The sequence below is a fragment of the Schistocerca piceifrons genome, chromosome 1 (assembly GCF_021461385.2).
Source record: "Schistocerca piceifrons isolate TAMUIC-IGC-003096 chromosome 1, iqSchPice1.1, whole genome shotgun sequence".
Lineage (NCBI taxonomy): Eukaryota > Metazoa > Arthropoda > Insecta > Orthoptera > Acrididae > Schistocerca > Schistocerca piceifrons.
In genome coordinates, this window is record NC_060138.1 from 915,460,877 (window position 1) to 915,483,718 (window position 22,842).

A 22,842-nucleotide genomic window follows, 5' to 3' on the forward strand; every position below is an offset into this window, starting at 1 on the left:
TTATTAAAATATTCTGTGCAGATTGGCGCAGCTCTCTTGGAGCATTTCCGAATGAACTTGTGCCAGCACATTTTCAACACTCTCTCGTGGATTACGAACGCTCGAGACGACCTATGTTCCCCTTCTTTTAACGCAGTCTCATCTTCTGTTACTTGAACGTGGCGTGGATACCACATACTGGAGCAGCATTCCATTACATGCCGTCCAAATGTTTCATTAGCAATTTTTGATGTCGACTTCAGTTTTCTGGTATACTACCAATGAATGGAAACATTTAATCTACTTCAGTACTCCGCAAGCCACCTGGCGGCGTGTGGCGGAGTGCATTTCTGGTATTACTAACTGATACTCCCTTTCTTGTTCCACTCGCGGATGTTGTGTGGAAAGAATTATTATCGGTAAGCCTCTGTATTAGCTATAATTTTCTAATTTTCTTGTTGGCCACTTCGCGAGATGTATGTGGGACGAAGTAATATGTTGCTCGAACAGTCCACGGGCGTACTGCTGGTTCATAGTGTCCAACGGGCACCTTCTTCATGCTGCGATACATCTCCTCCCCAAAAGTAGTAACCCTCTCTGTGATTCACAACCCTCTCTTGCATGGTCTGCAACTGGAGTTGGTTGAGCATGTCCGTGACGTTCTCGTACCGATTAAACGATCCCGTTTAGAAACCTTCTCTATCTCTCCTGAGTCCTACCTGTTAAGAGCGCCATATTGATGAACTGTACTCAAGAATTGGTCGAACAAGCGCCTTGTAAGCCACTTCTTTCGTGGATGAATTACGCCTCGTTAAGATTCGTTTTACGAATCCCAGTCTGATATCTTCTTTTTCTCCAATACATTTTATTTGGTCATTACACTTAAGGTCGCTCTGCATAGTTACTCCTAGATCTATACAGTAAATACTGTTTCCAGCAGTTTGTTATTAACAGTGTAGTTGTATAGTAGTGGATTTCTTTTCGTATATATGCGCAACATATTACTTCCTTTAAAGGCATTATTCTTGCCTGGCACCACAGGGTTCCATCCATCAGTCTAAACTCTTTCCATTTTGCACTATGTTGACACAGCGCCTTAACCTGCAATCGAAAGATGCTTCGTTCCCTACATCAGGTGTCATTGCACAGCAGTTTGTAGGGTGTCACGTATTCTGCACACTGATCTCCCGGTCGTTGATGGTGCTATTACTTTATAATAGTAGCTGCTCAGTGGTCTTTTAAGTGGGGCTTGTGCTTTTGTAGAAGGTGACAGACTTATACTGCTGCCAACTTGCACCACTGCACGGATAGAAACTTCCGCTCCAAGAATAGTATTTTGCGATAGGACCGTTATTTACACAAGAAGCCGTCTGAGAACATTACGACGTACGCTGGTTGAAGTCCTGGACCTACAGGAATCGATGACATATCATTGAATGCCATCTTTAGAGCACACAAAAGACATCGCGGTAATTTATAGGAATTGCTTGATCTGTGGGGTGGAAGTGTGGTGGTACCTGCTTCTTTTTACGTACCAAGACCTCCAGGTAAAATAATCTCTCCAGGAACTGGAGATGTTTGTGCACAAAAGATGTACTTACGCCCATTAAAAGGTAAGTAGCCGTTAGGGATTGGTACGTATGTACCGCACATAAATACAAAATATTGATTACACTATTAATACCGAATATACTCGCTGCATCGGAGGAGCAAACATGGGAAAGTTTTTCTTATGCTGTAAGAGACTGGCTTGTGGAGCGTTAGTATTTCAGCTTACTCCGAGCAGGGCGAGCCTTTTGTGAGCGAGGACGGCAGTTCGCAGAGATGTCTGCATTCTTGTGGGATTAGCGGCACCTAATCCGGGGTTCCCATTCTGGTCAACACGCCTTTGTACGGCAGGCAGCTGTGAAAACACTTCGCTGAATGACGTCAGGCTTGTGATGTCCAGGGAGAGGTTCAGAGGTATGATGCGTTGCAAGCTCTACAGTTACACTTGGCGATCATTGTAAATTAGTGGGTTGGTACGTAAGTTCGTAGGGTTTATTCATAAGTTTAATAAAGACTACAGATACACATAACAGAGACTTTAGTCATCAATAATATATTCTCCTTCACTATATAGATCAGTCTGCCAACGCTGGGATAAGGTTTCGATTCCACGGCGGTAGAAATCACCAGGTTTTGAGGCGAAGAACTCACTGAGCAATCTTCTGAGCGCATTTCCATCCTGAAAAGAAGTTCTTTGAAGGTTGTTCGACGGAGAGCAGAAAAGCTGAAAATCTGAGGGCGCAAGATCAGCTGAATATGGTAGGTGCGGAATGTCTTCCCAACTCAACAGTTTCTTTGTCAGTGTTACAGACTGACATTATCGAGTGGTAGACTTCACACAGTCTTCCTGGCCACTGTTCTTCGACTGCGTCTCCAAGGCGTTTCCGTTGTTGACAGCTAATGTCAGCAGTGATGGTTACAGCTCGTGGAAGCAATTCGTAGTACAACAAACAGTCGCTGTTCCATCAGATGCATAACATATCTTTTGTTGATGTGCACAGATCTTTGTACGGGGAGTTGCTGTTTTGTTTGCGCTCAGCGTGGAGAGTCACTAATGTCAATACGATCTTTCTTAAAACCAGAAAACCATTTTCTTGCTGTGCTCTGTCCAATGGCATTATTCTCATACATGACGCAAATGTTTCTGGCTGGTTTCGCTGCTGTCATCCATCTGCTGAACTCAAACAGAAGAAAATGTCGGAGAGGCTCTTAATGCTTCACTTGGCCTCCATTTTCTATCGTCTCCACTCACTATCCCCAAATGATAAAATGACAGTATGTAAAGTCAAATAGCAACAGCGAATCACAAATAAAAAATGATACTCGAGAAATAAACCCATAGCAACCGGAACACCATCATGCTAAACAAAAACGCTACGAACTTATGCAGCAACCTAACACGTAGCGGAGAGTATTGAACTATTAAATAGTTCACACGATGACCAAGGGAAGAACGACTATTTATACGCGTTTGTGGACGTTTTCATCTTGAACGTCGTTACAGGACATCTGGTCAGCTATTACAGTATATTTTCTGATTCTTCATACAATAAACATGTCTTGAGGTTTTCTAAATACGTTTCCATGATGTGCTCGACGTTCTTCGTCGAGCATTTGTTCTTCAGCGTTTCTCCAATGAGTCCAGTATATCAACTACGGTTCTGCTACTGTTCTTTGTCGATGTCTTCTAATTGCCTAAGGCAACATACATTTCACAAACTTAGCAACACTCCAGCATAGGGGAAGAGGGGGAAGAGGGGGGTGTCATGTATTTTGCAAACAATCTCCTTCTTCGTAAACCTACTGCCTCGTACAGGCGCCAGCTGGTTGGTACCTGTGACTGAATCCGCACATTCTTCCCAAATGTAGTTCCTAGGTCGCAGATGTATGAAAATGCACTATCTTCCGATGGGTTTAGTTGCCCTCAATGTAAAATACGAGAGAGACAAAATGTGCTCCACTGCGGCCTTCTTCATGATCTTGCGTGTATGAGATCTAAATTATACTCATGAAATAACAAAACCTGCTCAGAACAACAGAAATATTCCCTCTGGAAATACATTTATGCACGTCCAGCCAGGCTGACGATTTCAATCCTCTGCATAATATTTAGCCAAGTGACCTCGCCAACAAAATAATCAAGGGTCAAGGTGGAATTGACCATTTTGGTAGATGCGAATAACAGCATCTCCCCGGCCGTTGTGGCCGAGCGGTTCTAGGCGCTTCAGTCCGGAACCGCGCTGCTGCTACGGTTGCAGATTCGAGTCCTGCTCGGGCATGGATGTGTGTGTGATGTCCTTAGGTTAGTTAGGGTTAAATAGTTCTAAGTCTAGGGGACTGAAGACCTTAGATGTTAAGTCCCATAGTGCTTAGAGCCATTTGAACAACATCTCCTTCCTTGTTCTGGAGGGGGTTATCAGAAACTGCTTCTTCAGTGTGGTTCGCTTAATGCTAATCTTTCACGTTGCTGTTCTCTGTTATTGATGATGAAGTCCCATACTCCTTGACAGAGCGTAAGGGAATGATGCTGAAGACGCTCTCCGGCGTACTAGGCACGGTCCTAGTGGAGGTGGTTTGCCATTGCCTTCCTCCGACCGTAATAGGGATCAATGATGATAATGAATACGACACAACAACACCCAGTCATCTCAAGGTTGGTAAAAATCCCTGACCCCGCTGGGAATCGAACCCGGGACGCCGTGCTCGGGAAGCGAGAAGGCGACCGCGAGACTACGAGCTGCGGACTCACTGTTATTGAGCAACTATTAATTGTGGATACATGTTATTACGTACGTCACGACGCAGTATGCTGCCGTCAAGCTGACAATCGGCTGCAACACCACAGTGCTGTACTAGGCACGGCCCTGCTGCCTTCCTCCGACCTTTTAAGAGGGCTACCAGCCAGTTACAGGGGTGACCTACAGTTTATCTGGGAATATCTGATCCACGGGGCAACTTGGATTTTTTTGGAATTTGTTGGCTGCCACTCATCCAGCCATAGGCTAATTGGTCATGAAGCCTGATTCAAATTAAATCCAGGGTTGCGAAAGAAAGTGACCTAAAAGTCCCAATTTCCTACAAAAATCAGGTAAATTTTTTTTTAAATTTACGTATAATGAACGGTAGTTGAGCCAGCTAGACAGAAAACTACAGTGAGATGACAAAAGTCATGGGATACCTCCTACTATCGGACCTCCTTTTGCCCGGTGTAGGGCAGCAACTCGACGTGGGGTGGACTCAGCAAGACACTGGAAGTCTCCTGAAGGAATATTGAGCCATGCTGCTTCTATAGCCGTCCATAATTACGAAAGTGTTGCCGGTGCAAAATTTAGTGCGCGAACTGACCTATTATGTCCCATAAATGTTCGATGGGATTCATGGTGGGCGGTCTAGATGGCCAAATCATTCGCTCGAATTGTCCAGAATGTTCTTCAATCCAGTTGCCAACAACTGTGGCCCAGTGACATGGCGCATTGTCATCCATAAAAATTACATCGTTGTTTAGGAACATGAAGTCCATGAATAGCTGCAGATCGTCTCCTGTAGCCAAACATAATCATTTCCAGTCAATAATCACTTCAGCTGGACCACAGGGCCCAGTCCATTCCATCTAAACAGAGCCCACACCATTACCGAGCTACCACAAGCTTGCACAGTGCCTTGTTGACAACATGGGCCCATGGCTTCGTGGGGTCTGTTCTACACTCGAACCCTTCCTCTTACCAACGGAAATCAGGACTCATCTGACAAGGCCACGGTTTTCCAGTCGCCTAGGGTCCGAACGGCGTGGTCACGACGCCAGTAGAGTTGCTGCAGACTATATCATGCTGTTAGCAAAGGCATTCGCGTCGGTCGTCTGCTGCCATAGCTCACTGACGCCAAATTTCGCCGCATCGTCTTAAAGGATAAGTTCGTCGCATGTCCCACATTGGTTTCTACGGTTATTTCACGCAGTGTTACTTGTCTGTTAGCAATGAAAACGCTACGCAAATGCTGCTGTTCTCGGTCGTTAAGTGAAGGCCGTCGGCCACTGCGTTGTCGGCTTTGAGAGATAATGCCTGAAATTTGGTGATGTCTGCATACTCTTGACACTGTGGATCTCAGAATATTGAATTCCCTAACGATATCCGAAGCCGTATGTCTCATGCGTCTATCTACAAATACGATTCCGCGTTCAAAGTCTGTTAATTTCCGTTGTTTGGCCATAATCACGTCTGAATCTTTTTACATGAATCAGCTGAGCACAAATAACAGCTCCACCCGCCTACTGCCGTTTTATACCTCGAGTACGCGATACTATCGCCTTCTGTGTATGGGCATAACGCTATCCCATGAGTTTGTCACCTCACTGTAATTACCGTATGGGTACGCAACTTTATAGGAACGATGTTCAGACTGTGTGCTGCAGGCTTTGCTTTGTTAGTAGTGTTAGTGTCATGCCTTGCCTTTACAGTGCGCATTACTGTTGCACATAGTCAACATGCGTCTGGACAGGGTGAGCAGCGCTTTACTAATAAAGCTATGTTATCAAAAAAAAAAAAAAAAGTCTTCCAGGCTGTCGTGGATGCAGGTTTTAGTCACGGTGACCAACGTTTGTATCCTGGAACGTAAACATGGTACGCTGTTAACAAAATTTGTTAATGTTGTCCTGTCATATGGAAACTAAAACTGTGCCGTATCTCCTTTACAAATGTTTCCACGAAGTTTCATTGCCCTACGATCACTTGTTTTTCATGTCAAGTAACGAAAGGTTAACCATAACCACCCTGTAGTTTTCTGTGGTGTATGGGCGAAATTTTTGCGTCTAGAAATGTTTCCTACTTCAGAGCTAGAAGGTACAGCGCTTTGCGCAGAAGAAGTGGCAACGCAGTGGTTAACCCGATAACGCCAAATTGCTATATTCGATCGGACTAAAGCTTACACGAGTTCCAACACTTCGGACTTGTTCCGTGTACTGACGAATCGCTTGCAGACAGTGTAAGGTAGAACGAGGCAGCAGAGCGCTCGTCGCCCGCATGTAGACGGGGGCTCTCTGGTTGCATGTTAACGCCAGCAGTCCAGCCATAAGCGGCCCCCAGGGAGCGCTCGCGTGCCTGGAATGCAACAGGTGGTGGTGGTGGTGGCGGCGAGGGTGGCGGGCCGACCCTTCGATCCGCCAGGCAGCTCAGCGCAACCCAGCTGTTCCGCCTGGCCGCTGCTGTAATAGTCGCCACACGGCACACGACGGCTGCCGCGTGACCAGCTTCACCTGGCACCAGACTCGGATCTAAAGGGGTGGGGGAGGAAGAGGAGGACATTATAGCGTAATGTCTCCCACCCCCCCTCCTCATTTCGTTCGGAAGAAAAGCTTACTAAAGCCATTTATATCTTAAAATATTTCAACAAACTGTAAAAGAATAAAAGTGCACAAAAACTAAGTCTCCTGCAAATGACCAGAAATTCTAGAAAATTACAATAGCACGGAAAAAACTTCAGTAGTCAATTTCACAGGTATTTTTATTTATCTTTGCCTGTTTCATTGGATGACTCTGTTATCTTCAGAACCTTATAAATCATTAGACCTTCCCCACACACTTACGTAAAGTATATTTATTAAAGTATAATAAGAAAACAAAACAACATGTTTTTGATGAATCTTCTGTGTGCCGTTGCCTTAAAACTGCGTACTTTCGTAACACGAAAATAACTAAATACGAAACTTCTTTACCACTTTGGCATTTCCCGTCATTTTGTTAGGACAAACCGTACCAATAACAACGCGTTCTCAAGGGATTAAATGTGCTGGTGCTTAGCAAAAGCATATATTCATACAGTCCAAATATGGGATTCAACGGAACAAGACAAACACAATATGGCGTTTTCGTCTCGCAAGTTCTATTGTTATGTAGCGAGCGTTCTTGCTTCTTATTGGTTCTACTAAACGTGGCACATTGCCGAAATATAGCAGAATTTACACTACTGGCCGTTAAAACTGCTACACCACGAAGATGACGTGCTACAGACGCGAAATTTAACCGACAGCAAGAAGATGCTGTGATATGCAAATGATTAGCTTTTCAGAGCATTCACACAAGGTTGGCGCCGGTGGCGACACCTACAACGTGCTGACATGAGGAAAGTTTCCAACCGATTTCTCATACACAAACAGCAGTTCACCGGCGTTGCCTGGTGAAACGTTGTTGTGATGCCTCGTGTAAGGAGGAGAAATGCGGACCATCACGTTTCCGACTTTGATAAAGGTCGGATTGTAGCCTATCGCGATTGCTGTTTATCGTATCGCGACATTGCTGCTCGCCTTGGTCGTGATCCAGTGACTGTTAGCAGAATATGGAATCGGTGGGTTCAGGAGGGTAATACGGAACGCCGTGCTGGATCCCAATGGCCTCGTATCACTAGCAGTCGAGATGACAGGCATCTTATCCGCATGGCTGTAACGGATCGTGCAGCCATGTCTCGATCCCTGAGCCAACAGATGGGGACGTTTGCAAGACAACAACCATCTGCACGAACAGTTCGACGACGTTTGCAACAGCATGGACTATCAGCTCGCATCACGATGGTCGCATCCGTGTTGGGCGACATCGTGGTGAACGCACATTGGAAGCGTGTATTCGTCATTGCCATACTGGCGTATCACCCGGCGTGATGGTATGATGCCATTGGTTACACGTCTCGGTCACCTCTTGTTCGCATTGACGCCACTTTGAACAGTGGACGTTACATTTCAGATGTGTTACGACCCGTGGCTCTACCCTTCATTCGATCCCTGCGAAACCCTACATTTCAGCAGGATAATGCACGACCGCATGTTGCAGGTCGTGTACGGGCCTTTCTGGATACAGAAAAGTTCGACTGCTGCCCTGACCAGCACATTCTCCAGATCTCTCACAAATTGAAAACGCCTGGTCAATGGTGGCGGAACAACTGGCTCGTCACAATACGCCAGTCACTACTCGTGGTGAACTGTGGTATCGTGTTGAAGCTACTTGGGCAGCTGTACCTGTACACGCCATCCAAGCTCTGTTTCACTCAATGCCCAAGCGTATCAAGGCCGTTATTACGGCCAGAGGTGGTTGTTCTGGGTACTGGTTTCTCACGATCTATGCACACAAATTGCGTGAAAATGTAATCACATGTCAGTTCTAGTCTAATATATTTGTCCAATGAATACCCTTTTATCATCTGCATTTCTTCTTGGTGTAGCAATTTTAATGGCCAGTAGTGTATTTTGTGCTTCACGGGTCGGAAAGACTCCTCCACGTGAAATAGCATGAAGTGACGGCACAAAAATCGTAGGGCGCCACACCAATGTTAGCTAACTCGTACCGTGCGACGACGGTTTCAGAGATTTTAGTCAGTTCGACTGACAAAATTTTACTTTCAAAGTCACTGAAAGTTTTCTCATTCCTCTCCTTAGTCTCATATTCGCTTCGTTTATCTTTTGTTTACCAGCTAACTTTCGACTGGAATCAGTTTTCTAGCACAGCTATTAAATCACGGTTGGTCTTTCCTTTGTAATGACACATTCCGACGCAGAGACATACAATACCTTAAAGGCTGCGCCAAAGATTAAATTGAGAGGCATGTAGATTATAATCTTTGTAATGTTCACATTGGATTCTCTTTTGTTTCATACTCCAAGAAGGAGCTAAGAGACACTTTCGATTGTTGCCTTGTGGAGGATGGACGTGATTTTTGGACTGTGCGGAAAGGCAGCCATATAGTTAGTAATTATGGTTTGTGCGACGAGCACAGCAAGTCTTATTGTGTTGTGAATAAAATGTAGTGAAAAGTATCGAAGTGTTACGAAAATTATTTAAAGTGACGTAGCATTGTATTCCTTGGTTTCCACCATCTTCGTGAAGTGAACCGATGCTGACTCATGATGGTACACACGGTCAACAAAGAGAAGAACATCGATGGCTACTGATGAATTAATATTGTGGCAGAAGGACTAATTCTACGTCTAAGGTGAGAACTCTGATTAAATCAACAATGACGTAGAATTCAAAATGCAATTAATCGGAATGGTAAATTATATTACAGGCATATTTCACGCAGCACTGAATTTGTCCGTAGTCAAGCCGGTCAATACAGTCCGTAAAAAAGCCCTTCAAAAATTCTAAAGTTACAGTTCCATGTCCGTAATTTTTCCTCTTTTCAAAAAACCAATAAAATTAATTTTTTTATTTATTTCACCACACCTTTAAGACCTTGTTCGGAACGTACTTGTCTAAGATACATTGAACGACTCTGTTGAATTTTTTCACTTGTGCTCCACATCTTCGCCTCCGGTACTGAATATTTGATATTGCAATTGTATTTTGTCATTCTTGCTAGGTAAAAATAATTTACTACCTTTCCTTACATTCTTTATGATGCCCACAATCATAGGTGCTAAATGATAATTTTTATTACTTTCCAAATAACAATAATTTTTCATATTTTGGATTTATTTTAAAGTTCGGTTATCCAGTTATAATAACACTTGAAGTCACTGACATTAAAATTGTTAATTTTTAATTTTAAAATTAACTTCATAGAAGATTATCGATATGTAACGCAGTTGTTATGTAAAAGATTCTTTGTAAAAAATGGGTCAAATGGCTCTGAGCACTATGCGACTTAACTTCTGAGGTCATCAGTCGCCTAGAACTTAGAACTAATTAAACCTAACTAACCTAAGGACATCACACGCATCCATGCCCGAGGCAGGATTCGAACCTGCGACCGTAGCGGTCGCCCGGCTCCAGACTGTAGCGCCTAGAACCGCACGGCCACGCCGGCCGTCAGATTCTTTGTAGTTAGTTGGAAGTTGTTGCTTGGATTTGGCTAGAAGTTGCTGCACTGTCTATATCATGTCATATTCTGACATTCAGGCATTTTTGAATCTTGATACTGTTCTCTATCAAAAAATATGAGAATTAAAAGTTCAGTGTGAAAGATAAAGTGCCTGCAACGAGTTACGTCACATACATACTTTAAACAAAAACCTAAATATCCTCCTGCGAGGAAAAATATCATACTTCTAGATACAGAGCCAACAAATAAATCGAATGAATACAACAAGTTAAGTAAAAGCCTAATAAATTTTTATAGCCGCCACTATTTTATGAGTAATTCTACCTGTATTCGTATTTGCTCTCAGTGGCAAAACACATTACACAAACATAAGCAAACAAGTAGTTTGCGAGGTTTGTGATAAAATTATATTTTGATTAGTTATGGATTATATTAAAATTATATTTTGACAATGTAATAGATGAGAGTATAAAGGTCTGAACATGCACACCATCGATGTTAGAGTTGCAATTATCTGTGATAGATGGTACGGACGCAAGAGTGTGTTAGTGTTGTTCGTGTGTCTGTAGTTACCAGGCCTGGCAGAATACGTAAAGGGCTTGAATAGCGTCGGATGATGAGTGACCATAGTGAAGGACATGCAGTTGGCGCGAACTTGTATGAGACATCGTTATCAGCAATCGAGTCCGCCCTGGTAGCTGAGTGGTCAGCGTGACAGACTGTCAATCCTAAGGGCCCGGGTTCGATTCCCGGCTGGGTCGGAAATTTTCTCCGCTCAGGGACTGGGTGTTGTGTTGTCCTAATCATCATCATTTCATCCCCATCGACGCGCAGGTCGCCGAAGTGGCGTCAAATCGAAAGACCTGCACCAGGCGAACGGTCTACCCGACGGGAGGCCCTAGCCACACGACATTTCCATTTCCATCAGCAATCGACATAGTCTGAAAAAATGCTTCGTTGAGGACTCCATTGATGTGGCTGGTCGAATCGCACAATACCCAGGTTTATGGGGTATTCTAATGTGACAGTGGCTTGCTGTTTGATTGCATGGTAACGTGAGAGAAAATATACTCGTCGCCAAGGTTTTGGTAACCACGTCTGACCACAACGAGAGAAAATCGCCATATTGTGAACCGAGCACATCGTAACTGATTCACATCTGCGCCTGCCATCCGAGAACAAATAATAAACTCCTTGCTACATTCCGTGTGATTCTGGATCTTTGGTCGGTTACTAGCAGCGGCTGGACTACCACCCCCTGCGTAGGCTTGTGACCGAGCAAGCTGGGATATTTTCAACAAGTTTGTTTGTGTGGCCATCCTCCGCAGCAAGCATATAAATACTTGTTTTGCAAATCAAACTGCCTTTTCCTGCTGCTATTTATTTTATTTAATCCATACCCGTTTCGCCTTCTACTGTTTTAAGGCATCATCAGTGGGATGATTTGCTGATCTGCGTTTCCTCATATCTGGTCTGGAGGTCGCACTACCCCTTTTATCACTGTTCTATATTCACCTCTTCGTGTTTTCGCCATATCCACACACTCTTCAGCATGTTTCTCACTCTTTTTTGTGATGGACTATCGTTCTTCTGTCACTCGATACAACTATTTCGTCGTACATTTCTTTTCACAGCGAAATATTGCGACTTGGAAACACGTAATGGAGTTTTGTTATTTGGGGAGCAAAATAACTGATGTTGGTCGAAGCAGAGAGGATATAAAATGTAGACTGGCTATGGCTAGGAACGCTTTTCTGAAGAAGAGCCTTCGAAATCTGGTGCTACAGAAGAGTGCTGAAGATTAGATGGGTAATCACCTAACTAAAAAGGAGGTACTGAATAGAATTGGGAGAAGAGGAATTTGTGGCATAGATCGACTAGAAGACGAAATCGGTTGGTAGAACACGTTCTGAGATTTCAAGGGATCACCAATTTAGTACTGGAGGGAAGCGTGGAGGGTAAAAATCGTAGAGGGAGACCAAGAGACGAATACGCTAAGCAGATTCAGAAGGATGTAGGTTGCAGTAGTTATTCGGAGATAAAGAGGCTTGCACAGGATAGAGTAGCAAGAAGAGCTGCATCAAACCAGTCTCTGGACCGAAGACCACAACAACAACGAAATACCCTTAAACTAGTTTTTTGCAGTTTTCAAAATGACTAAGATGTCAGATATGGAAAACGGAAGAAAGAGAATTTGCAGCGAACACTTGATGCTCTGCGAAATGGTGATCTCGGTTTGAATGCTGTTGGAAAGCTGTATTTTGTTCCCAAAGCAACTCTCAAACGGCTGTGGACGATAAAAAAGTAATCGGCAGCGCTAGTGACTTGGCTTCTGAAGCGGAGCAAGAGATACGTCAACTAGTGCCGCAGTTAAAAAGTGCATGTTTGGCATCACATCTAAGGACTTAACGAATGACAGAATTCAAAGTAGCCGAAAGAAACAATATACCGCTCAGATTCAGCTGTGAGAAAAAGGTGGGCGGCAAGAAGTGGTACTACAGTTTTATGAAGAGGTATAAAGAACTCTCGTTGAGAGCACAAGAGGCCGGCCACACCCATGGCTCGTGCCACTGTTTTCGACAAAGAGAGAGTTGCAGAGTTTTTTGAGCTTCTCACAAAGACAGTCGGTGAGAACATGTTGGAACCATCTGCAGTTTTTAATGCCGGTGGAACTGGGCTTTCCACCGCATAGAAAAAGACAAGGAAAGTAATTGCTAAGAAGGAGAGACAAGTTGGATCCATCTCGAGTGGAGAGCATAGTGTTACAACTATTGTTTGACGCGTCAGTGCTGCTGGACAATACGCACCACCGATTCTAATCTTCAAGCGTGCTCGTGCTAAAGATGATCTGAAACATGGAGTACCTACTGGGACAGTCTTCGCTTTGTATTCAGATAGCGGATACACAAATACAGAATTATTTGTGAAATATCTGGTACATTTTATTGCTCATGTAAAACGTTCGAAGTAGTATAGGATTTTTCTTCTCCTCGATGGTCATACACCCCACACAAAAAACCCGGATGCACTGCATCTGGCTCGAGAGAATGGAGTGATATTGCTGTTTCTTCCCAGTCACACCAGGCATAGACTGTAGCTTTTAGATGTGTGTTACTACGATCCTTTAAGCAGTTACTACGCAGACGAAATGGAAAAATGGCTACGAGCCCATCCAGGACGTGTAATGACCCATTCCAAGTTCCAGCGACTTTTGGGAAAGCATATGGGAGAGCAGCAAGTATAGAGACGCAATGGATTTGCTCGTTCTGGAGTCTGGTCGGTGGATAGAGATGTCTTTAAGGACCATCACTTTTCTGCCTATAATGCAGTTCATTCTGATCCATCCAATGAAGAGTTACCAGTAGTGACAGAGGCAACACCATTATCACCAACAGCGACGGAAGGGGCCTTAGGTTCAATATCTTGCTTAGAAATTTCAACAAGACCGCCAGCAGCCGCCAAGGACATCGACAAAAATTCTGCCGGACCCAGTCATTTGGCTGTTCCTTCAGCAAACATTTCTCCTGTTCCCTAATCATCCTTTTAGTTTCTTGATTATACTTTGTGACCATATTCAAATCCACCCAGTCGTTGTATACTGAAATAAGAGATGTTTAATTACGAAATTTCGGATATACGTCTCATGGTCCATTCACGGAACTGAACAGCCCCGATGATGGAAACGGTTGGCCATGAATGGACCTTTACCGATGGTGTTAAAGGTATTTCTGGAATAACCGTTATACACTGCAATGTAGGTTACCGAAAGAATTCTGACATTCAGTTTCACTTCTTTCAGATTTATTTCAAAGTTTATTTTTTCAATTTTAATTCTATTCGAAGCCATAGACATTGAAATTGGTAGTCACAAACTTTTAAAATCACTCCAAACGAAAGAATGTCGACAAGTAACTGATTTGTTACACAAGAAATTTCTTTGATACATATAAGAGCTTTGTTTTCTTTAGTTGGTTGTGAGGTGGATGGCGTATGTTGGCTTATAGGCAGCATGACCCAGGCTTTGATTTTCGTTTAAGAATCTGCGTACTTAAAATGCATTAATCTGTTAACGGCGTGTGTTGTTGTTGGCGACGTGGTTTCTGGCGTTTACTGTCATGTTGAACAGATCTGATTCATGATTTCATACTTGGAAGATAATTGAAATGATTCAGTATGGTGCAAATAGCGAGTGTAATATACTTATGTAAATCTCTTTTTGAAGAGAAAGTGTAATTTTTGATCTGTGGAACCATTGTTACTGAGTATATCGAAAAACTTCTGAATCTGAAGACAATGTGGAAATATGAAAACTACCGTATGTGAAACGAAGGAAATAAATCAACAGTTGAATGCATCTTAAGCACACAGGTTCTTATCCGAAAATCAAAGCCTGGGTCATGCTACCTAGAAGGCACATTTTCTTCTGGACGCCACAAAAAACAGATGAGTAGTAATTTTTTTTTACTGTGCAGCCTTCTTTTTCACAATTTTGGCTGCATTACTCTAGCGTTGTCATTGCTAAAAAGTGCATTTGACTTAAACAATAACTAATTTCTCAAGTCTGTACATTGCATTATTTTATGTATTAAGGGAGGAGAGTGTCGTTGCAGGGTGCACAGATTGTTACTTTGTCCTACTCCGCCCGTCCCCCAAATAGAACTTACTGTCGCCCCACTAATAGCTTGCCACAGACGTCTAGCATTTTAATAATAATAATAATAACAGCGGAACGTATAGAACAGCTTAATGTAACAATAATAATAATAATTTGTTTGCGTCAGTGTTTAGTACATTGTGTTAGCATACCTCCCCAATAAACTGCAGACCAAAAAAATACATAATTTGAAAAGCGTACGACCAATAATCTGAGAAGCATATGTGTTACGGAATTGATTGAAGAGCTTAATTAACAGGAAACTCTCAGAACTTTCATAATATCATAATTTACACGATATAAAATAGAAGGGTTTGGTCAGCATTACCAGTTTTTCAGTTACAGCAAAGACTGTGAACATAGATCTGCAGACATTTAAAAAAAAAACCTTTCATTGCCCTTTTCACCCCCTTAGTTTTGGAATTTCGAAAAATCCTTCTTAAGCGACGTGTACAGTATAAGATCCACACCTTCTCCAAGTTTCAGGTTTCCACCCTTAGCGATATGGACTGGGCGGGGATGGGTCAGTCAGTCATTCAGTCAGTCAGTCAGTTCCTTTTATACGATGGCTGAGCCCAAACGAAGTAGCAAATCCCCGTAGAAAGACCTACGCTCATTAACAAAAGATAATGTTATGCATCTGGTGGGACAGCGAAGGTGTGGTCTACTACGAATTGCTTCCTCGATGTGTAACCATCACTACTAACTTTTATTGTCAACAACTGAGACGTCTTGCAGACGCAGTCCAAGAACAACGACCAAGAAGATTGCCTGAAGTGATGGTACTTCACGATAACGCCCACTCGCATTCTATTAGACTGAGTAAAAACACTGTACAGGAGGTGAGTTGGGAAGTCATTGTGCACCCAACTAATTCTCCTGATCTTGTGCCCTCAGATTTTCATCTTTCCCGCTCTCTATCGATTAATCTCCAAGGAGTTTTGTTTCCGGATGAAAATGCTCTCCGAACACGGTTCGACGACTTTTTTCTCAAAAGCGCGTGATTTATACAGTCGCGGAATCGTAAAGGTGCTCCAGCTTTGGCAGATTGATGTAAATAGTGAAGGAGAATACATTAATTATGACTAAACTCTCTGTTACGTTTACCTGTTGTGTTTATTAAGCTTATGGAAAAACGCCAAGAACTTATGGACGAACCTAATGCATCGTGACACAAAATAAAAACACCTACAGCCGTCCTTGTGATTTTAATTTATTTTGTCGCTACCAGTTTCAACGCTTCATGGCGTCATCTTCAGGCTGTCTTTGATGCGGTACAGGTTGATATGATCCCGATGCATAACCCATCAGTTGCCAGTATTACTGGATACGCAGATAATGCTGGCAACTGATGGGTTACGTATGGGGATTCTCATAAGACACTGTGTGGTGTCCCAGACGAGGGTTGCGGTTTTGAGAGCGTACGCCAGTTCAGTATGTAGGGACAGCGTATTAAATGACGCAGTCAGTAACTAACTGGGAGGCGTGGTTTGATAAAATGATGGACTTTGCCATGTTTAGTTGAAGCCACAGAAACCCGAAGTGCGTGGTTTTGACCTGTTGACCTCCAACTATTTCCTATTTCGTGGTGGAAACTATCAGCATCTGTTGTTACGAGCCAGCTGCAGGTGCTCTGTGAACTCTTACCGATTTGCATTTTCCAGCTCTGTGTAGCAACTCGGAATCTTTCTGCATGTAAAAATGAAGTGAAGTGATCGTATGGCTTTATTGGCCGGGCTTGTTCGGCGACTTGCACATCTTTGTGAAGAACATGAGACGAAATGATTAAGACAACGCAAACATCCCGTCCTTGCGCGAAGAAAATCTGCGTTCCTCCCGGGAATCTCTAGCATATCGCTAGAGCTTTTGCTTTTTCGTGGCTGTTATTGGAACTTCGCCGACATCATGGTAGCTCTGAGGTTGGACGAAAGCAGCGTTTCGCGCCACTAATTCAAAAGGGCGTTTAAACAAAACTTTTCAGTGCACCAACTTTAAACTTGACTTATCTTGTTGTACAGCATGTACCAAGACAACAAAAACAAAGTTTTTTGGATGCCAATATCATCTCTGTGCTTTTCAAGAATTGTTCTCTTTGTCCTCGAACTCCATCGGTTGATGGAAAGTTAATGTTTGAAAGAAAAAGCGAAGCAGTTGATTAACACAGTGAAAAAAATGTCCTTGAGAGAAGAAAGCAAAGATTACAAACAATTTAGTAAGAGTTTTCCAAGGAGGTAAGCAGGATTAGAGGTCAACGGCGTCGAGGGCGTAGATTTTTTAATTTTATTTCATTACGAAACTCTGCTTCTTCCGTTGACTGTCCCCTTCAGTGGTTTTGTTTGTCATCCATTTGAGACAGTATACAAATATGTTTCCTTGCACAGCAGCGCACATTTGTTTTTAGGGTTCTGTGCGTCAGTCCGTAAAAATGAAACCCTTACAGGATCACTTCGTTGTCCCTCTGTCTGTCTGTCTGTCAGATTGTTAGAAACCTTTTTAATAGGAACAAATAGATGTGTTAAGTTGAAATTCATGTCGCATGCTAGGATCAATGCAACGAAAAGCTACTGCCATTTAGGTCACATATTTTACTACTCGCAAACTCACACCAAAACCTGTAGCGTACATCCTGTTGACCTAGAATCACGAGATTTGCCAAGACGCAAGGTTTTACGGTAAAACCAAAGGAAAAAAATCCGAAAATTGTGAGTTTGTAATTATATCACACGAAAAACATTTTTTGTCAATTTTGTACCTGTCTCTGTTTGTCCTCCGTCTGTAAAGACCCTATTTTCCTAGGAAAGGTGGACGTATCAAGTTGTAATATATGTCACATACTAAGGTCTATACGCCCTTGGCAGCATAATAAATGTAAGCGTTTAAGTCAAATCAGGCAAAATAGACGGCCATTTATGTTGTAGATTGTGATGCATACTCTCTCACTAAAACCTATAGTGTACTTCCCATTGGCCTAGAATCCTGAAATTCGACAAGAATCAATGTTTTAAAGTTCTACTAAAGGAAAAAAATCTGAAAATTGTTAGCTTGTAACTATAATTCACAAAAAATATTTCTTTTGTCATTTATTATCCGACGTCAATCCCGAAATTAAAACTATCAGTAGTTCTGCATTCAGGCTGATTGGATCGCATTGGCAGACTAGTCTGCGAATGTTGTTTCGTGTACAACTCCAAGCGCTGTATCTACGTGCAGTAATCGCTTTTGGATATTTGATCATGAATAAATGCGAAAAGGTGTCATATGAGCAACAAAATCATTCCTTGCCAGATGTCTGACTTTTACCATTGTGACCCAGGCAGCCTGAATGCAGATCTACTGATAATTATAATAATAGTCGCCCTCCTCCTACATCACTTTGTCACATTTATATTACTGAAATTAGAACATTCTCGAAAATCCTGGAATCCGTGGGACCGATACATTGCCAGTATCAGTGTCGAGAACAGGCGAAAATGATCGAGATTCCCGATTTCCGGAGTGGAAATTTGGGGTACGTTCCCAAGGGACCAAACTGCTGAAGTCATCGGACCCTTACACACTGCATAATCTAACTTAAACTAACTTATGCTAGGGGCAACACACACCACACACATTCATGCCCGAGGGAGGACTCGAATCTCCGTCGGGGGAGCCGCGCGAACCGTGGCAAGGCGCCCCGGACCTCTCGGTTTTCCAGAGTGCATGAATTGTCTATATACCAGTACATAATTAAGTTCTACGTAACTGTCATTGTGCCAGTCCTACTCGCACATGGCCAGTCTTTTAAGTGCACTCTCCTTCCTGCCAATACAGGATGTTCAAATGGTTCAAATGGCTCTGAGCGCGATGGGACTTAACTTCTGAGGCCATCAGTCCCCAAGAACTTAGAACTACTTAAACCTAACTAACGTAAGGACATCACACACATCCATGCCCGAGGCAGGTTCCAGACTGTAGTACCTAGAACCACTCGGTCACCCCGGACCGGTCAATACAGGATGTCCCAGGATGAATGGTGAATATTCAGGTATATGAAAGGCAAAAAATATCTTCTGACATGGGCTCTAAAATTCATACCTAAAGAGGTATGAGCACTTCTTCTTCGATACTGTGAAACAGATCTCTTCTGCTGCAGCCTCTTTGTTTTCCTTATTTTAGGAGATGGTAGTATGAACCATACGGGACAAAAAGTCCAGTAAATAATGACTGTAACGCGCACGCTTTAAGACCCATGAGCACTTGCCCATATTCGTTGTGGTGAAAACATTTCTGCTATTGGACAAGTGCTCATGGCTTTGATGGTGTGTACTTTAGGACCCATATTCACTGGACATTATTTTATTGTTTCGATCCATACTATCTCCTCCAAAAATATGGAAATCAAAGAGCTGTCAGTAGAGGTGATTTTTTTCACAGTATTTAAGATGAAGAAGTGTTCATAGCTCTTCAAGTACACATTTTAGAACCCCTATTCACTAGGCTATTTTGCATCGAATGGGCATCCCTGCCATATACCTAAATATTGACAATTCCCCTGGAGAAGTCCTTCATATCTCATCTCTAGGGCATACACTACTATATCGACGTAGCAAGCACGGTGCGTCTGTGAATTATATCTCGATATACAATAGCGCTTCTCTGAAAGCTATTTCATACTTCAGATGATCTCATGGGCGTTGAATGGTTTACATGTCTTCAGTCGTTACAAACATTCTGTTTGTACTGAGTCTAATCTGCTAGAGGCAGACACTTGTAACTGGCATGGAAAACCATTCTGTCGGAAAAGAGGTTAAAGAATATCATGCAAGCCTTTGCTCAGCACGGCCTACGCCTGATTGCACGTAGCTGAGTGACGTCCGACGGGCCAAGTGGCTGTCGAACCAACTGTTATCCACGAGATAATTTCCGGGTTTCTGGGTCAATGCGTTTGCTCGAGTGAGTACGCACGTCTGCATAACAACATGAAACATTAACCTTTGTAGCAAGTCCCAGTTTGAAGGACAGAACTTCCCTGGCTTCTATTGTATGGTGCTCGAGTTCTGCACTTGCGTAGAAGCTTTCTCATTGGTTCGCTTACGTCTTAGGTACTTCCCTCCTATCCGCAGGACTATCAGCTGTTACTTATTGGCCGCGCGGGATTAGCCGAATGGTCTGGGGCGGCTGGTCCCGGCGGAGGCTCGAGTCCTCCATTGGGTATGGGTATGCGTGTTTGTCCTTAGGATAGTTTAGGTTAAGTAGTGAGTACGCATAGGGACTGATGACCTTAGCAGTTAAGTCCCATAAAGTTTCACACACATTTGAACTTTTTTTGTTACTTATTAGGAAAGTCAGTTTCCTTACAGCTGCATTTTTTTATATTCATGCTTATCTCATATACACACAATCGATTTCAAGACAGTACAGTCTCATCTTCAGGTGTCTGTTAGGCGTTCTTGATGAATCAAATGACCGTAAGTACCTTAACTGTCGTTACATCGAGGGACGCATCTATAATGCGTCTGCCGCACACTGTTCGATAATTCGTGTGCAGCACACTGCACGCCAGTGGTTGCCGACCTGGGGGCAAAATGAATGTTTTTCAGGGATATAAACAAAGGGTCCACAATTGTGTCTTAGTCACGAACCTATTTTTAAAATATGACTAATATTTTGATAAATATTGTAAGACTCTAATATTGGTCACGTAAGACCAGTTAATAGAGTGCCTCCGGGTATTTTTCGAATCATTGTTTCCATTTTCCGCAAAATATTTCGACGGCCGTCAGCCAACTTCTTCATACTTCAAACATTATTATTAAAATGCGTGACACAATGCGGTAGAGGTTACAACTAGTAAACAAATGTATGAACAACATTTTGTTCACATACACCACCCTACGCACATACTTTGCCCTTTGTGCCGTGTATCTATGACAATGAAAGTGAGACACGTACCAAATGCTATACATGTCATACAAATTTCGATTCATTACTCGCTTTGAAACTTGATAAATGAACTGACACTGAGAGCACAACACAACAGTAACAACACGATATCTGCCATAGTGCTGTACACTGTGTTATTAATTATTATTTATTGTTATCAGTGGCAGTAGTAAAGAAAAAAGCATTAACACCATGAAGTATTTTAATTTCTGTCGGTTCAGAAGTAAGGGGTCCAGCAATCAAGTGATTTACAGTACATACAGCGCACACATTTTAACTCGCTTGGTTTTAAATGGGGCTGCAGTGTACGAGTGAAGGAACTGCCGCTAGGGACTTAAGTGATGCAGAGTAAGTATGTTTTGTGACAAGTGTCCACAATTACTGTGAACAGGTTGATTTCTCCTCTTAGGAGGTGTAGGTAGTCCTCACAGTGTACCAATAATTGCTTCATCATACATTCTAACACACTCACTACTCGAACACAGCACATGGAAGAGAAACGCTGCCTTCAAGATTTGCATATGTGAAAGTGAATTTTTGACTAAATAACAATGAAGACAAACGCAAGGAACTGAATAGATTTGGAACGTGCCCTATGACGGGCGCTGACGCAGAACAAACTAAATATAAAAAGGTTGTTAGAAATAAGCAGTAACCATTTGACTCATAAGTTCTTGGTTCAGTAAAATACATACAGAAAATAAAAATTATTTATCTTGATTCGTTTTACAAATGAAAGCGTTCAAAGAAGATTCCCATATCGTTCTAAAATTTAGTTGGCAGCTAATATTGGTGTTGGGCGGAGGTAGGGGAGGAAGGGGGGGGGGGTACTAGCTATTATTGTATTCTGGGTTTAATGGTTTTGGAAAAGTTGGGAACCACTGCTCTACTCTGTGCTTTGACTTTCATTAGAACAAAAAGAATCTTAGCTCATTAAAAGCCTCTACTTGGTTCTGCTGGCAGGCACTGTCAGCAGTCGTATCTTAATATGACAAACGAGCAGAAAAATTCCACGATAAGTCCTCTCGATTCTCCGTGCAATGGAAACATTCCAGAATGTGATACTATGCTCTGATTCGGGAAGTGCCTCAGGGAAGTGTGTTGCGACCCTTGCTGTTCATGTTGTATTGTTAATTTCCTGGCAGACAATACTGTTTGTAACTTCAGACTTTTTGTACATGATTCAGATTCTAATGAAGTAGTCTTTCAAACACGCGTAACTAGTCAGTCAGATTTCAAAGTGGTGCGGATACCGGCGACTTGTTTGAAATGTTCAGCAATATAAAACTATGCACTTCACAAAGTGCATGACTACAGTATCAGTGGGGCACAACTAGAATCAGTCAGTTCATAAGAATGCCTTGCTGTTTGTAGGGATGTCAAATGAAACGATCTCACTGGCCCAGTCATGGATGAAACAGGTTTGTGGACCTCAGTACCTATGGTAAGATACTGGGAAAATGCATTCTACGAAGGAGACCAGTTACTAAACACTTGCGCGACCAGTTCTAGAATATTGCACAACTATGTTGCACCTATAGCCAACGGCCTTGCCGCAGTGGTAACACCGGTTCCAGTCAGATCATCGAAGTTAAGCACTGTCGGGCTGGGCTAGTACTTGGATGGGTGACCATCCGGTCTGCCGAGCGCTGTTGGCAAGCGCGGTGCACTCAGCACTTGTGAGGCAAACTGAGGAGCTACTTGACTGAGAAGTAGTGGCTCCGGTCACGAAAACTGACGTGCTGACCACATGCCCTTTCACGTCCGCACCCAGTGACGCCTGTATCTGAGGACGACAAGGCGGCCGGTCGGTACCGTTGAGCCTTCCAAGGCCTGTTCGGTTTAGTTTATGTCAAACTGGACTAATTGTGTATATTCAATGTATACAAGGAAGGGCAGCACCCAAGGGAGAGAGTAATGGAAACGCGAAAAAACTG

At 42.9% G+C, this 22,842-nt stretch overlaps 1 pseudogene; it reads left to right on the top strand.

The window, feature by feature from the left end:
• The first annotated feature begins 22,445 nt into the window (after nt 1–22,445).
• On the top strand, nt 22,446–22,563 carry LOC124725524 (annotated as a pseudogene).
• The last annotated feature ends 279 nt before the right edge of the window (nt 22,564–22,842 follow it).